Source organism: Falco naumanni, chromosome 5 (genome assembly GCF_017639655.2).
Source record: "Falco naumanni isolate bFalNau1 chromosome 5, bFalNau1.pat, whole genome shotgun sequence".
Lineage (NCBI taxonomy): Eukaryota > Metazoa > Chordata > Aves > Falconiformes > Falconidae > Falco > Falco naumanni.
The window spans coordinates 792244-805686 of NC_054058.1; the positions used below are offsets into that span (position 1 = coordinate 792244).

Below are 13443 nucleotides of genomic sequence, written 5' to 3' on the forward strand. Positions count from 1 at the left end.
TGATTTCCCAGGAGCGATACCCACACAGCACGAGGCAGCCAGCGCCCAGCCATACTCCTCGGGAGGCAGCAGGGGGAACGGCCATCAGAACACTGGCTGTTCTCTGAAATCATTTCATTATTTTCATTTCCTTGTTTATTCCATCTTCAGAGAGAGAGGAAAAAATAACAGGACAGGACTTTAAAATGTTTCTGGTGACAATTTTTCTGACTGCCTAAGTTCCTCTTGGCACTTAGTGCTGCAGGTTACACTGCCCATAACTGGCCACGTGCGGTCGTTAGTTGGCTCTGCGTAACGAGCCCCCAGTGGCCCTTGCTGAAGGGGGGGTACACAGCCCTGCCCACCCAGAGCACAAGCACCCACACACCAGCATGTCAGGCAGAAAATATGACAAGCCTTGCTTAGGCTGTTCCATGCCCCAGGTACACAAACAGGTGCAAGAAAACGCATTTAGCTTTGATTTTGGACGATGCAAACAGAATCAGCTCCCTTTAACTTGGAGTGCCTGCCCAGGTCTCCCTCCTCTCCGCAGGCAGGACCGTTCCCGGCGTTCCGCAGTCCTGCCCAGAGATGCAGAGTACATCCCAAACGCTGTGAATACATTTACAGCTTTGTGCCGTGTCCAAACGCACCGCTAAGACACTTAGCACCCTGTTATGCCACTGAGTGCCTGGGTTGGAGTACGAAAGCACCATGATTGCGTTAGCCTGGGAACTGGACTGAAGCGATTCAGGGATGCTGCTCCTGAAACTCGTTTCCTTGGCTCCATCCAGCTTAAGATTTTTTGCACTGCACAGACATAACCAAAAAGCAACTGCTCTACCCCAACCTGCCACCCGAGCTCCTGTACTCGGGCCTCCGGCACGGACAACCTGCAAGACACAAAAATGTGCCCCGTGGCTGAGGCATCAGGAGAAAAGAGCCACATCTCCTAGGTTATATTCTCTGAGCTGGAAGCACTGCGTTTTGTGAATAAGACAACTTCAGATCTGGGACTCCTAAAGGGCACCCCAGACCTGCAAATATCAGCTTCTAGCTGGACAGTGCAGGAGCAGCCTGGGTGCACAAGGCAGCTGAAACCAGGGATCAGAGCAAAGGCACCAGAGAGGAGAACTCTTGCCCCCCATGCAGCCCTGCTGCTGGACCACACTGCCCCGGCTCGCTGCCTCCCTCCGCCTCCGTCTCCCTGCCTGTGACAAGCAAGGAAGGACACTGGCCTCTGTTCTGAGTCCCCGCATCTCCCCTGACCAACGCTTAAAGAAACCCACCCAGAAGGTACTTGGGAAGAACAGGGGATTTGTTTGTTTTAATTTCATTAATATTTTATTTGACCCTCATTATGAAAGCCACAGGGGACTCGTCCAGCATTAATTCCCACACACAGCAATTCATTAACTGAGATCTCTTCTTTAATGGAGAAGTAGCTTACGATGGTTTATAACTGACCTAACAGAGGCAGAGCACTCTCCTAATCCCTACCAGCTGACACGTTGTACAGCCTCACATTTCTGTCATACTTTGGCCTTCGGTTGCTCATTCAGCCAGTTACACCGATGCTATTCCAGATAAGTATCTAGAATTAACATTGCTCGCATGGAGCAAGCGTGGGGAGTAAGGCGATCGTAACGCAACCCGCGCTCAGCACGCGCCGTGCGCAAGCAACAGCTCAGCCCTGAGCGCGCAGCAGCACAGTGCAGCCCCAGCCTGCTGCTGCTCTGCCGCGCAGCGGGGATGCACCCACACCTCCCACACCACAGAACCTGACATCACTCAACGCACAGGTCTCGCTTCAGCTTCCCAGCAACCCTGTAATGACGATTTTTTAGTCTCCTACCCAAAGAAGTAAGTCAGAGAAGTAAGAGGCAGGCAAGCTCACACTGAAACTTCCCTTTTTTAAGAGATACTGACTTGGTACTTACGCCGGCCACTGAGTATGTGGTACCAAACAAAGCCAGCAGCAAGCGGGTATGTTTCAGTAGATGTAATTAACCACCGGGGCAGAAGTTTCTACACTTAGAGAGTGAAAACTTTTCTAAAATATGTAACAAGAGTTGATGCACACACATTATTAGGCACAATACAGCAGCCATTACAGCACAGGCCAGGTGAGAGGATCACAACACCACCTTCTAATTTTAACATCCATGAAATAAAAGCTTGCAGCATGAGCCTTGACAATTAACAAAGTTACACCTAACCCTTCCCATCACCAAAGATCCCTGTAAATAAATGTCTCGGAAGAGTTCTTAGGGCTCTGTGGTTTTGGAAAGGAAATGAGCCATTTGGCAGGGCTGCGGCCGAAGGGATAACCTTCTCCTGGCCCTGTGAAGCCCTTTCCAGGTTTGACAGAGTTACGAGGCACTGCAAATTGCTGTTTTCTGTTTGCGTTTCATACAGCCCAGCTTGGCTTGGCTTACTGCCCAAACCCCTCCATGTTCTCGCGTAAGCCCTGGTGCAGTCTCCTGCGACCAGCGCACACTCAACAGGCATCCCCACGTGGGATCCAAAATGGATCCCGCTCCTCCTCCTCCTCCTCCCCAGCCCCCAGGTCATTCTCCTTTCCCAGAGAAGTGTCGTCCTGCACAGGCAGCCAAGAAATCAGGGGCTCCAGCCCCCTTCTACCAAAGGATGCAGGTACGCTCCCTCCTTCCCAGGCTGCAGCGCAGGGTTACTCTTCACGGGTAACAAACGCGGAACCAGGTCCATGGCAGATGAGACTCACTCACATTTTACCTACTTCAGTACGCGCCCGTGGTCTCCCAGGAAGTCCAGTGAATGTTTGCCCCGGGCTCAGTAGAGCATGTACACGTTAGACTGGGGGTTGAGAAAATAAACCTTCCTAGATGGCAAGAGAGGCAGAGGGAAACAGGAGCAGGGCAGAGCCGCCTGGGATGGCGTCTGGTGGCCGGGCCGGGCTGCGAACGGCAAACGGGCCACACGAGGCTCGTGCCTGCCGGGGCTGCGCGCGCAGCTACGTCCCAGCAGCAGTGAGGCGGCTCCCAGTGACGGGCAAGCCTGGGAAGTGCCTCCGAGCCCAGCAGCGGGCTGAAGGGCTCTGTCACTTCAGCTGATGCTCAGTGGCACAGCAGGACAGGCTGGCAAGGCCGGGGCCCCGGGCTCCCTGGGAAGGTCACAGGGTCCAGCCAGCCTCCCCGGGCTAGTGCAAGAGGAGGGAGCTGGAGGCTCCCAGCACCCACACCACCCAAGAGCCAACGCCACCATTACCTCAGCAGCATTTCTTCAGCTAGCAGACGTTTAAGGCCTGACCCAGTCCTCACTGAGATTAGCTGCTGGCACTCAGTTCTCAGCAGTTACCGTGGTCCCTTCCCCTTCTTTTGTACCACTCCTCTCTCAGGGGAAAAATAAAACATCTGCTTGGTTTTATTACCTTCTACCCTTGATCTTCTCGAACTGTAATGTCCCATAAGCTCAGGTGGATTCCAGCCTGGTCCCAGCAGGAGGGGAGGTGCAGCAGGCAGGAGGGGACACAGGAGCCCACCCTGAGCTACCCCACCATGATCTGGGGTGGAGGGAACAGCATGGACGGAGCCCCTCTCCCCACCAAGGCTCTGCTTGGGCACTGCCTGGTGGGACACGCACCAGAGGGAGGCACCGAGGGCAAAGGCAGAGAGGTGCACGGCTGCCTCTCAGTCTCAAAGAAGAAATTAATTAAAAGCTCTGCTGCCCATCAGGCCCACAGATGCTGCAAGAAGGGGCAATGTGACAGCATCTCTGCTTTTAAACAAAAAGGGACAGTGCCTGTCCTCTGGTCCCAGGGGTGACTGGCATCACACAGCTTGCATCTGGATGGCAGAATTCCCCCACCCTCCCCTAAGGGGGACGGACGCATCTAGCCTGGCCACTGGCCATCGGCAAGCTGCTACACCAGCTCCCAAACCACACTTGGGCATCATCTGGGAGAGCACGCGCTGGCACAGGCCAAAGACCGTACCAAGGAACACCATCCCAAATGGACAGACGGTGCTGTGCACCAGTGCTGGGCCCGTGCAGTTCCTACCGACACAGCCAGCACTGTCTTCCACTAGATGCTAAGCCCATGGAAAATAAGTTTGAAGTAAGGAAGCAGTGAAGTTCCTCCTTTAGTCTAAGTATAGATGCTCTGAAGTTCAAACCTCTCGTTTGCTTCAGTTGGGAACTGTTGAAAGTACACAGTGACTATTCCTCAAGTCATTTTTTGAAATGTAAGGACTGCATCCAAAATCCTTTGTGAAATCAAAGGCATTTGGCATGCAAAGGCAGGGACTCAGAAGATGTGAGAATTAAATGGAGTCTGCTTCTCTGCAATTCATTAGCTCTGTGTTCCCATCCTGGTTTTTCTCTTCCCCCTTCTGCAAAGGGATGGGTTAGGACTGGAGGGAGGAACCCGGGCAGCAAAATGAACACAGCTGCTTTCTAACACGTCGTAGATGCTGGGAAGCGTCCTGAACGTAAAATGAGATGACAACTGATGGGTCCCCCTGGACAGGTAAAGGTTGCTCAGAAGGGAGTGCCCACCCAAGCAGCACAGCCAGGGAACATGCACCGGGGGTGGCAGGTCAGAAGCTGGCACATAGATAGATATATATAGATATATGTATATATATGCACACACACAAACTGTCCAGTGAATGATGGTCCCAGGCACTTTTAATTCCTGTCTCCACCTCTTTCATTTTATAAAATGAAGGGAAAATTCCCAGAAATGTAATCAGGTTTAACAACTGTATAGCATCTTGGAAACATAAGGTTTCATCCAAAATCCTGCAATTAGACTATCCGAAGCTCAACATTTCCCAATGGCTAATTATCTGACTTCATGCTTGAACCCTGGCATCGTACCATCATCTGGTGGAGAAAGGGAGGGAAGGAGGGAGAAGAGCACTGTGTGCAGTGTTAGCAGTGAATGAACGTGTCAGGGTTCAGGTGGCATCTCACACTCTTATGGTATCTACATGTAGCGTGACATTACTGTAAGAGTGAAAATGATTGTGTGAGCAAAGGGATTAGGATGGCAAAATGGTTGAACACCAAGATGGCAGTGCCCGGACGCTTGTGGCCAGTATCATCATGGGTGTGAATAGTCCCATCACTTGCAGAATTTTTTACTCAGTAAATTTTGTTACAAAGAAATATATTTACAAGACACCAACCAAAAGGTAGTTTTGAAACACAGGCATTTTCCTGTCTCCTGCAAAATAATTACAAGATCAGGTGGATGCAGGGGCTGTGAACTTGGGCTAGAAGGGGGATTAATCAAGGAATAAGGCTACAAACCTGGTCAAATAATCACACTCCAGTCAAAACTCTTGCTGACCAAGTGGATGGAGCTTAACTACATCCTCCCTGCAATACTCAAGTGGAGCTGGAGGATTTCAGGGGACTGAAATACTCACGAGCCCGGGCTGAAGGCAGCGTTAGCTGAAGCTTTCCCTGGCTGCCTGCACCACTGCACACATGCACCCTGCCATCGGAGCACCCCCCATGCTGTGTGTGCGACAGGAGTATCCCACCAGCATCCCACCACCAGCAGCCGCTGGACATGGCCAGGAAGGGCTGAGACCTGCCCCGCTAGGGAGCCTTGGCAGCCCCATGTTACACGGCAAACCTAAGACAGAAATGCCTGCAACAAGTGAAAATGTCTATTACTGTGCAGAAATCAAAATATAAATTCAGTATAAAAATAGTTCAGTATAAAACCAGCGACAGTTGTCAATTTTTGTCATTTTCTATTAAAAAATTGATTCTATGTTGGCAAGGTACTGGAATTTCATTGGATTCCTCTATCTTCAAAATATCGCATAAAATGGGTCGCTATGAAATGTTTTAAAATAATCGATAAATGCAAATGTATGCACTTTCAGAAACTCCATTCTGTACTGAAGGGCAAACTACAGAGACTTTAATATACAAGCTGAATGAACTCTCTTGCTTTAGATCTACCTGTGTGTGTAAGTGAAAAGCAGATTCACGATCCCATCAGCACAACAGATCAGGTTGGAGCTGAACACAGACAAGCCCGCGGGACCCGGGCTCCTGAGGGAACCGGCTGATGCAGCTGCCAAACCGCTCTCCATCATATTTTAAAAGTCACGGCAGTCAGGCAGTCTCCAGCGACTGGAGGAAGGGGAATACTGCACCCACTTCTGAACAGGGTAATAGGGAACCACCAACCGGTCAGCCTCACCAGTCTGTGGGCCCAGTAAGCTCACAGAGCAGATCCTCCTGGAAGGCACGTCAGAACATATGGAGGATACGGAGGTGATCAGAGACAGCCAACATGGCTCCACCAAGGGAAGTCGTGCCTGACAAACCTAGCGGTCTCCTATGACAGAGTAACTGCATCGGTGGACAAGGGAAGAGCTACGGACATCATCTACCTGGACTTCTCTTGGGCCTTTGATACAGTCCCCCACAACATTCTCACCACTAAATCGGAGAGATACAGGTTTGATGGATAAGGCATGGATGGATGGTCTTGTCCAAAGAGTTACAGTCAACAGCTCAATGTCCAAGTGGAAACCAGTAACGAGTGGTGTCCCTCAAGGGTCCGTACTGGCACCAATACTATTTAATGTCTTCTCCAATGACACAGAGCGTGGGATGGAGCGCACCCTCAGCACGTTTGCGGATGACACCAAGCCCAGTGGTGCAGCTGGTGTGCTGGAGGGGAGGGATGCTGCCCAGGGGGACCGTGAAGGGCTTGAGGAGTGGCCTCATGTGAACCCCATGCAGTTCAACAAGGCCAAGTGCAAGGTCCTGCACCTGGGCTGGGGCAATCCGCAGGACCAGTGCAGACTGGAGGGGGGATGGACAGAGAGCAGCCCTGCCGAGAAGGACTTGGGAGCACTGGTGGATGAAAGAACGGACATGAGCTGCCCATGTGCATTCGCAGCCCAGAAAGCCCCCCGAGCCCTGGGCTGCATCCCCAGCAGCGTGGCCAGCGGGGCGAGGGAGGGGGCTCTGCCATCTGCCCCGCTCGGGTGAGGCCCCCTGCAGCGCTGCCTCCAGCTCGGGGCACCCAGTATAAGGACCCATCGGAGCGGGTCCAGAGGAGGCCACGAGGATGCTCAGGGGGCTGGAGTCCTCTGCTGTGCAGACAGGCTGAGCGCTGGGGGTGTTCAGCCCGGAGAAGGCTCCGGGAGAACCTCACTGCAGCCTCTCAGTGCTTAAAGGTGCTTCTCAGAAATATGGAGAGACAGAGACACTTTTTACCAGGACCCGCAGTGACAGGACAAGGAGCAACAGTTTTAAAAGGAAAGATGGTAAGTTTAGATTGGACATAAGGAAAAAAAAATTCTATGAGTGGCAAAACACTGGAGCAGGATGCCCAGAGAAACTGGGGATGCCCCATCAGTGAAGTTCAAGGTCAGGCTGGATGGGGCTTTGAGCAATCTGATCTAATGAAAGATGTCCCTGCTCATGGCAGGGGGGTTGGACTAGGTGATCGTTAAAGGTCCCTTCCAACCAAACAAAATTCTATGATCTATGCCTAAAATATCTCCCACGAGAAAAAGTGACCCGACCTGAGACAACAGCTTTAATCCTTTTCTTGTATGTACTTGTTGATTTACCTGTCAACGGTACTTGTTGACAAACTGACTTACCATGCTACCTCAGTGCTCCTTCCCCCCAGTACAATAACAATAAATAAAAACTAAAATGCTCACATTTCAGGAAGGGGTGCCAAGTAAGAGTACTAAAAATAAACCTGAAGAGCGCTGGCAGTCTTAGGAGATAAAGCCAGTTTATGTTTTATTAAGTTTATATTAATGTTTTCTTTTCTTAATTCTGCACAACCATGAGGAGTACGAACGTTACTTTGAGTGTGAAAGCTGTAATTCTGGAACCTCCATTCAATAAAAAACGTGTTTGAGAAAAAATATTTTCTGACGAGCAGAGTGAAATAAAAACAATTAGAGCTAAAGTGAGGTACTAAATAATAAAAACATTCATGCATTTAACAATAGCTTAATTTACAGCATAGAAGATATTAATTTTTGCAGAAGCGACTGAAAATAAAGTTTGATTCACTAAATGAAGGTTAGATGTACTAAAGAAGGTTACGTTAATCATAAAACGATTCCTGAGGGCACACTAAAATGACTGTAAGTAACAGATCTACTTTAAAATCTCAGAAGAATCACAGCGCCTCCCCGGAGGAGAGCCTCCAGATCTCATGGGGACGCAGGCTGGCAGCGGATCACACCACACCGGGCTTTCCCCTCCGGCAGTGGGATGAAGCCCCGGCCGTGTGATGCGGAGCAAGGACATGCCGCACTCTCCACGCTGGCTATGTCACGTTCTGGTTCTGTACTGGCAATGCCTGAGCACGCCTCACCTGGGGAGCTGCTAGGGGTTAACGGTCCACCACGTGCTCACACAGAGCTCCCTGGCTAAGGGATGCAAAGCAAACTACTCCGAGGCAGCCCAGGCTGGCTGCCCAGAGACTCAAAGGGAGACGCCGGCATGGGATGCCTGCAGGGCTCTCCTCCAAGCTCCTGGCACAGCAGACCTCATGCTCTAGATGGGGTTGCTCAGGGGCTTCTCCAGGCGAGTCCCGGACATCTCCAAGAACTAAGCTTCTCCAGCTGACCTAGGACACCCACTCCAGTGCGGAAACACCCACGACTGCTTCTCATTTCCTCGTTACAACTTGCAACTGTGACTCCACGAACAGTGGCTCCTCATTGCTGTGGATGGCAAGTTATCCACCTGTAAGCCCATCACGGTTCCAGACTTCTGGTGCAAGTCTTTACTGGGCGAGATTGCTGGCAACTCTGCAGCTGCAGGTCGTGGGCAAGAACACAGGAAACCAGAAGATGGATGCAAAGTCAGAGTGGCTGCATCACCTGTCGCTCCCCTCAGCCACAGAGCAGCCAACAGCAAGCACAGCCACCCCTTTCCACCAGGACGTGTATCATTCTGAAGCTGGCAGAGGCAGGCCGGGGCAAGGATGCAGCTCTGAGCAGAGCCCTCTGTCCTGCAGACTGGTCAGAGTGGAGAAAAGAACCAGAGGGACACTCAGCAGCTAGAAGGATCAAACTCTGCAAAGGGATCTGAACGACAAAGCGCTGAAAGCATGGCTCCAGGGGGGAGAAAGCCTGCTGGGTCACCGCAGGATCCACGTCCTGCCTCCCAAGGGCATTAAGTAGGAGACACTGTCAGTATTGCAGATGATCACAATTTAAGAGAGAACTTAAGGGAATAAACCACTAAAGAAGCAAAATCAGGATGGCTATAGAAAAAGGGAAGACAATGTGGCTGACAGAAGTAAATTAATGAGGGTAATAATGAGGAACTAACTGAGGAGAACTGTAGAAGGACTTTCCAAGAGGAGTGACTGGGTGGTTAAATGGCACATGAACTTCCATCTAAATACAGAGCAATGCACACAGAGAAAAAAACCCAACTCCATCTCCACGTATAAAATGATGGACTCTGAGCTGACTGGTGCCACTCAAGAGTGATGCCCTTGGGATACAAGAGGCAGATCTATGAAAATGTCACCTTGGCATTCAGCAGCCATCAACAAAGTGAACCATGTGCTAGAAATTCTGAGAAAGGCACTGAAACAAAACAGAGAATGCCATTATGCCCTTGCCCAAACCCATGGCTTTCCCACATCTTGAAACACGTATGCAGTTCTCTCCCTCCACAGGAACTAGACAGGGAAATGAAGAGGCATGGCTGAGTGGGTTGGACATCTCTGTCCAGAGACAAGGTTATTAAGTGAGGATGTGATCAAGGACTGTAAAACCATATATGAAAAGTAGACGTTGGGTAGGAAACCATTTTTCACTGTCTTTTCCAGTATAAGAACTGAGCACCATCAAATAACACGACAAAGAAACAAGTTCCAAACCAACAAGAAGACAGAGTTCTTGAAGCGGGTCGCTGCAGAATTTCTAACCAAAGGACACTATGGGTGCTAGAAGCCCACATGCATTTGACCCAAGACTGGAGAGTTTGATGCAAGAGAGAATAACTGCCACTTTCTGAATAGACAGAAACCACATCCAGCTCTGGCAGACCCTCTGCTGGAAACAGCTGGAAGCTGTAGAAGTATCAGAGGAAGAGCATGAGAGCTTGCCTTCATTCACCCTCCTTCCCAGGGATCTGGTAGCAACTGCTGCTGCAGCCACGGACTCTGGACTAGATGGACCTAGGAGGGTCACTGGCACGTTTTTAACAAGTTCAATAGTACAAAGTGCCCAGTGACAAGCATGTCAGCTGTAAGATTCTGCTCATCAGCAGGGAGCACTGAGGAGCGGCATTCACTCATCACAGGACAGCTATGGGCACATCGCTACTTCCAACACATCAGGCAAGGTATCATCAAGCAACCAGAAAAGGCATTAACGCCCCTGACCATTGCACTTGTCAGACATCCTCTGGCAGCCCACGTAATGCTTCAGTTTCCCAACATCAGGAAAGATCAAAGTAGATTGGAAAAGGTGCAGAAAGCTGTTTCCAGAACGCTGAGGGACACAAAGAGTCTCTCTGTTATGTACGGAACCTATAAAGACTTTACCTTTTTTTAACCTCACAAAATAAAAGCTGAGGTGATGTGATTACTGTCTGTAGAACACCAGAAACTAAACACAAAGGGGTCAGAAGGGGTATTTAAGCTAAAAAAGGAGGTTGGCATAAGAACAAGTGGGTATAAAAAAGCCACCAACAACTTGAAGATGGAGATATGAAGATTCCTGGCCACATGGGGCAGCCCCGGAACAGATGTCCCTGGAGCATAACCGGGGCAAAAGAAAATCATCATTAGTTACACGGACTTCACTGTTTGCACAAGCAAGCAGGTGGCATGGTGCCCGAAGGGCCTGGGCGGCAGCCCTGCAGGGCAGAGGCGCCCAAGGAAGGCTGGGCATTCTTCAGGGACATTTTCAAGGGGCAGGAGCTGGCTGTCCCCACGTGTGGCAGAGAGAGCCACCGGCCTGGCTGAGCAGAGCGCTCTGGCTGGAACGCGGGGAAATAGGGGTGCATGAGCCCCGGCAGAAGGGGCAGGCCACTCGGGGGGACTACAGGGACGTCGTGAGGTTATGCAGGGAGAAAATGAGGAGGGCCAAACCCCCACTAGAACTTCATCTGGCTACTGCCATAGAAGACAATTAAAAATGTTTCTATAAATACCTTAGCAACTAAGGGAGGGCTAAGGACAGCCTCCATCCTTTATTGGATGTGGGGGAAACATGGTGACAAAGGGTGACGAGAAGGCTGAGGTGCTTAATGCCACCTTCGCCTCAGTTGTTAATAGTAAGCCCAGTTGTTCCCGTGGCACCTGGCCCCTGGGCTGGAGGATAGGGACAGGGAGCAGAATGCGGCTCCCACAGTCCAAGGGGAACTGGCTGGTGACCTGCTGCACCACTCAGACACACACCAGGCTGCGGGACCAGGTGGGACCCCATGGGTGAGACCCCCCCAGCACACAGGGGGCTGGCAGAAGCACTCACCGAGCTGCTCTCATCACGGCTCAGCAGCCCTGGCTGACGGGGGTCCCAGCTGAGCAGGGGTCTGCCAGTGTGATGCCCCTCTACAAGAAGGGCTGGAAAGAGGACGTGGGGCACCGCAGGCTGCCAGCCCAACCTCGGTGCCAGGGAAGGTTATGGAGCAGCTCTTCCCAAGTGCCATCACACGCGTGTGCAGGACAGCTGGGGAGTGGGCCCAGCCAGCACGGGGCTGTGGAAGGCAGGTCCCGCTTCTGTGGAAAGCAGGTCCTGCTTGGTGAACCCGATCTTCTAGGACAAGGTGACCCGCTCAGTGGATGGGGGACAGGCCGCGGGTGGTGTCTACCTGGACCTCAGCAAAGCCTTTGGCACCATCTCCCGCAGCATCTCCCAGAGACCCCGGCTGCCCCCGGCCGGGCCAGGGGGCTCTGCGCTGGGTGAGGGGCTGGCTGGGCGGCCAGGCCCAGGGGCACCGGTGGATCGAGTCACCTCCCGCTGGCGCCGGGCACACGGGTGTCCCCAGGGCTCCGGGCTGGGTTCGGTGCTGTTTGATGTCTTTAGCAACCATCGGGGTGAGGGGATCGAGGGCCCCCTCAGTCCACTGGCAGATGGCACCCAGCTGGGGGGAGCACTGCCGTGCCGGGGGGGGCAGGGGGCTCTGCAGGGGGTGTGGGCAGGCTGGATGATGGGGGGCAGGGGGCTCTGCAGGGGGTTTGGGCAGGCTGGATGATGGGGGGCAGGGGGCTCTGCGGGGGGTCTGGGCAGGCTGGATGATGGGGGGCAGGGGCTCTGCAGGGGGTCTGGGCAGGCTGGATGATGGGGGGCAGGGGGCTCTGCAGGGGGTCTGGGCAGGCTGGATGATGGGCCCAGGCCAGCTGTACAAGGTTCAACAGGGCTCAGTGCCAGGCCCTGCCCGTGGGGCACACCAGCCCCACACAGCCCCACAGGCTGGGGCAGGGGGCTGGGAACTGCCCAGAGGAAAGGGCTGGGGGGTCTGGTTAACGGCCGGCTGGACATGAGCCTCCAGTGTGCCCAGGTGGCCAAGGCCAACAGCATCCTGGCTTGTGTCAGAGACGGTGCGGCCAGCAGGACCGGGGCAGTGACCGTCCCCCTGCACTCTGCACTGGTGGGACCGTACACCTCAAATCCTGTGTTCAGTTTGGGGCCCCTAGGGCAGGGGGGACACTGAGGGGCTGGAGCGTGTCCAGAGCTGGGGAGGGGGCTGGGGAAGGGGCTGGGGCACAAGGCTATTGCAGGGCAGCTGGGGGGGGGTCAGCCTGGAGGGGAGGGGGCTCGGGGCAGACCTGATCGCTCCCTACGGCTGCCTGGCAGGGGGCTGCAGCCAGGGGGGTCGGTCTCTGCTCCCAGGGAACAAGTGACAGGACAAGATGAAAGGGCCTCAAGCTGCGCCAGGGGAGGGTTAGGTGGGGGAGCAGGAAAAATTTCTTCACCAAAGGTGGTCAAGCACTGGGACAGGTGCCCAGGGAGGTGGCAGAGTCACCATCCCTGGAGGCACTGAAAAGACGTGCAGGTGCGGTGCTCAGGGACGTGGTTCGGTGGTGGCCTTGGCAGTGCTGGGTTAACAGTTGGATCAATGATCTTAAAGGTCTTTTCCAACCCACGTGATTCTGTGATTCTGCCTTTGCAGCCAGTGACCCAAGGGACACCCTTTGGATTTTGTTTCTAGGGATTCACAGCTGACAGCAAAGCCAACGCGAGCGCCGTGCATGCAAAGGGCAAGTGCCCGGACAGGATGAAGATGGACAGACAGATCCAGAAGGAAAGGACAACTGGGGCCAGGGAGATGGAAACTGGGACAGCTGTACAGCAGACCTGGGCACTGATAAGCTTTGAGCCAATCCCTTGCTCAGGATCCTGCAGCTTTTCCTTGGTCTAGAGAACTGGCCAAGTGGGACAACCCTGCCCTCACCTCTGGGGCGGAAGGAAGGGAAGCACAATGGTGCATCCAGGAAGGTTTACAGGGGAA

At 52.9% G+C, this 13443-nt stretch overlaps 1 protein-coding gene across 1 annotated transcript in view; it reads right to left on the bottom strand.

Annotated features, from left to right (window-relative positions):
- Positions 1–13443, bottom strand: part of ATN1 (atrophin 1) — a 29014-nt gene that overhangs the window by 9354 nt on the left and 6217 nt on the right. The window lies entirely within an intron of this gene.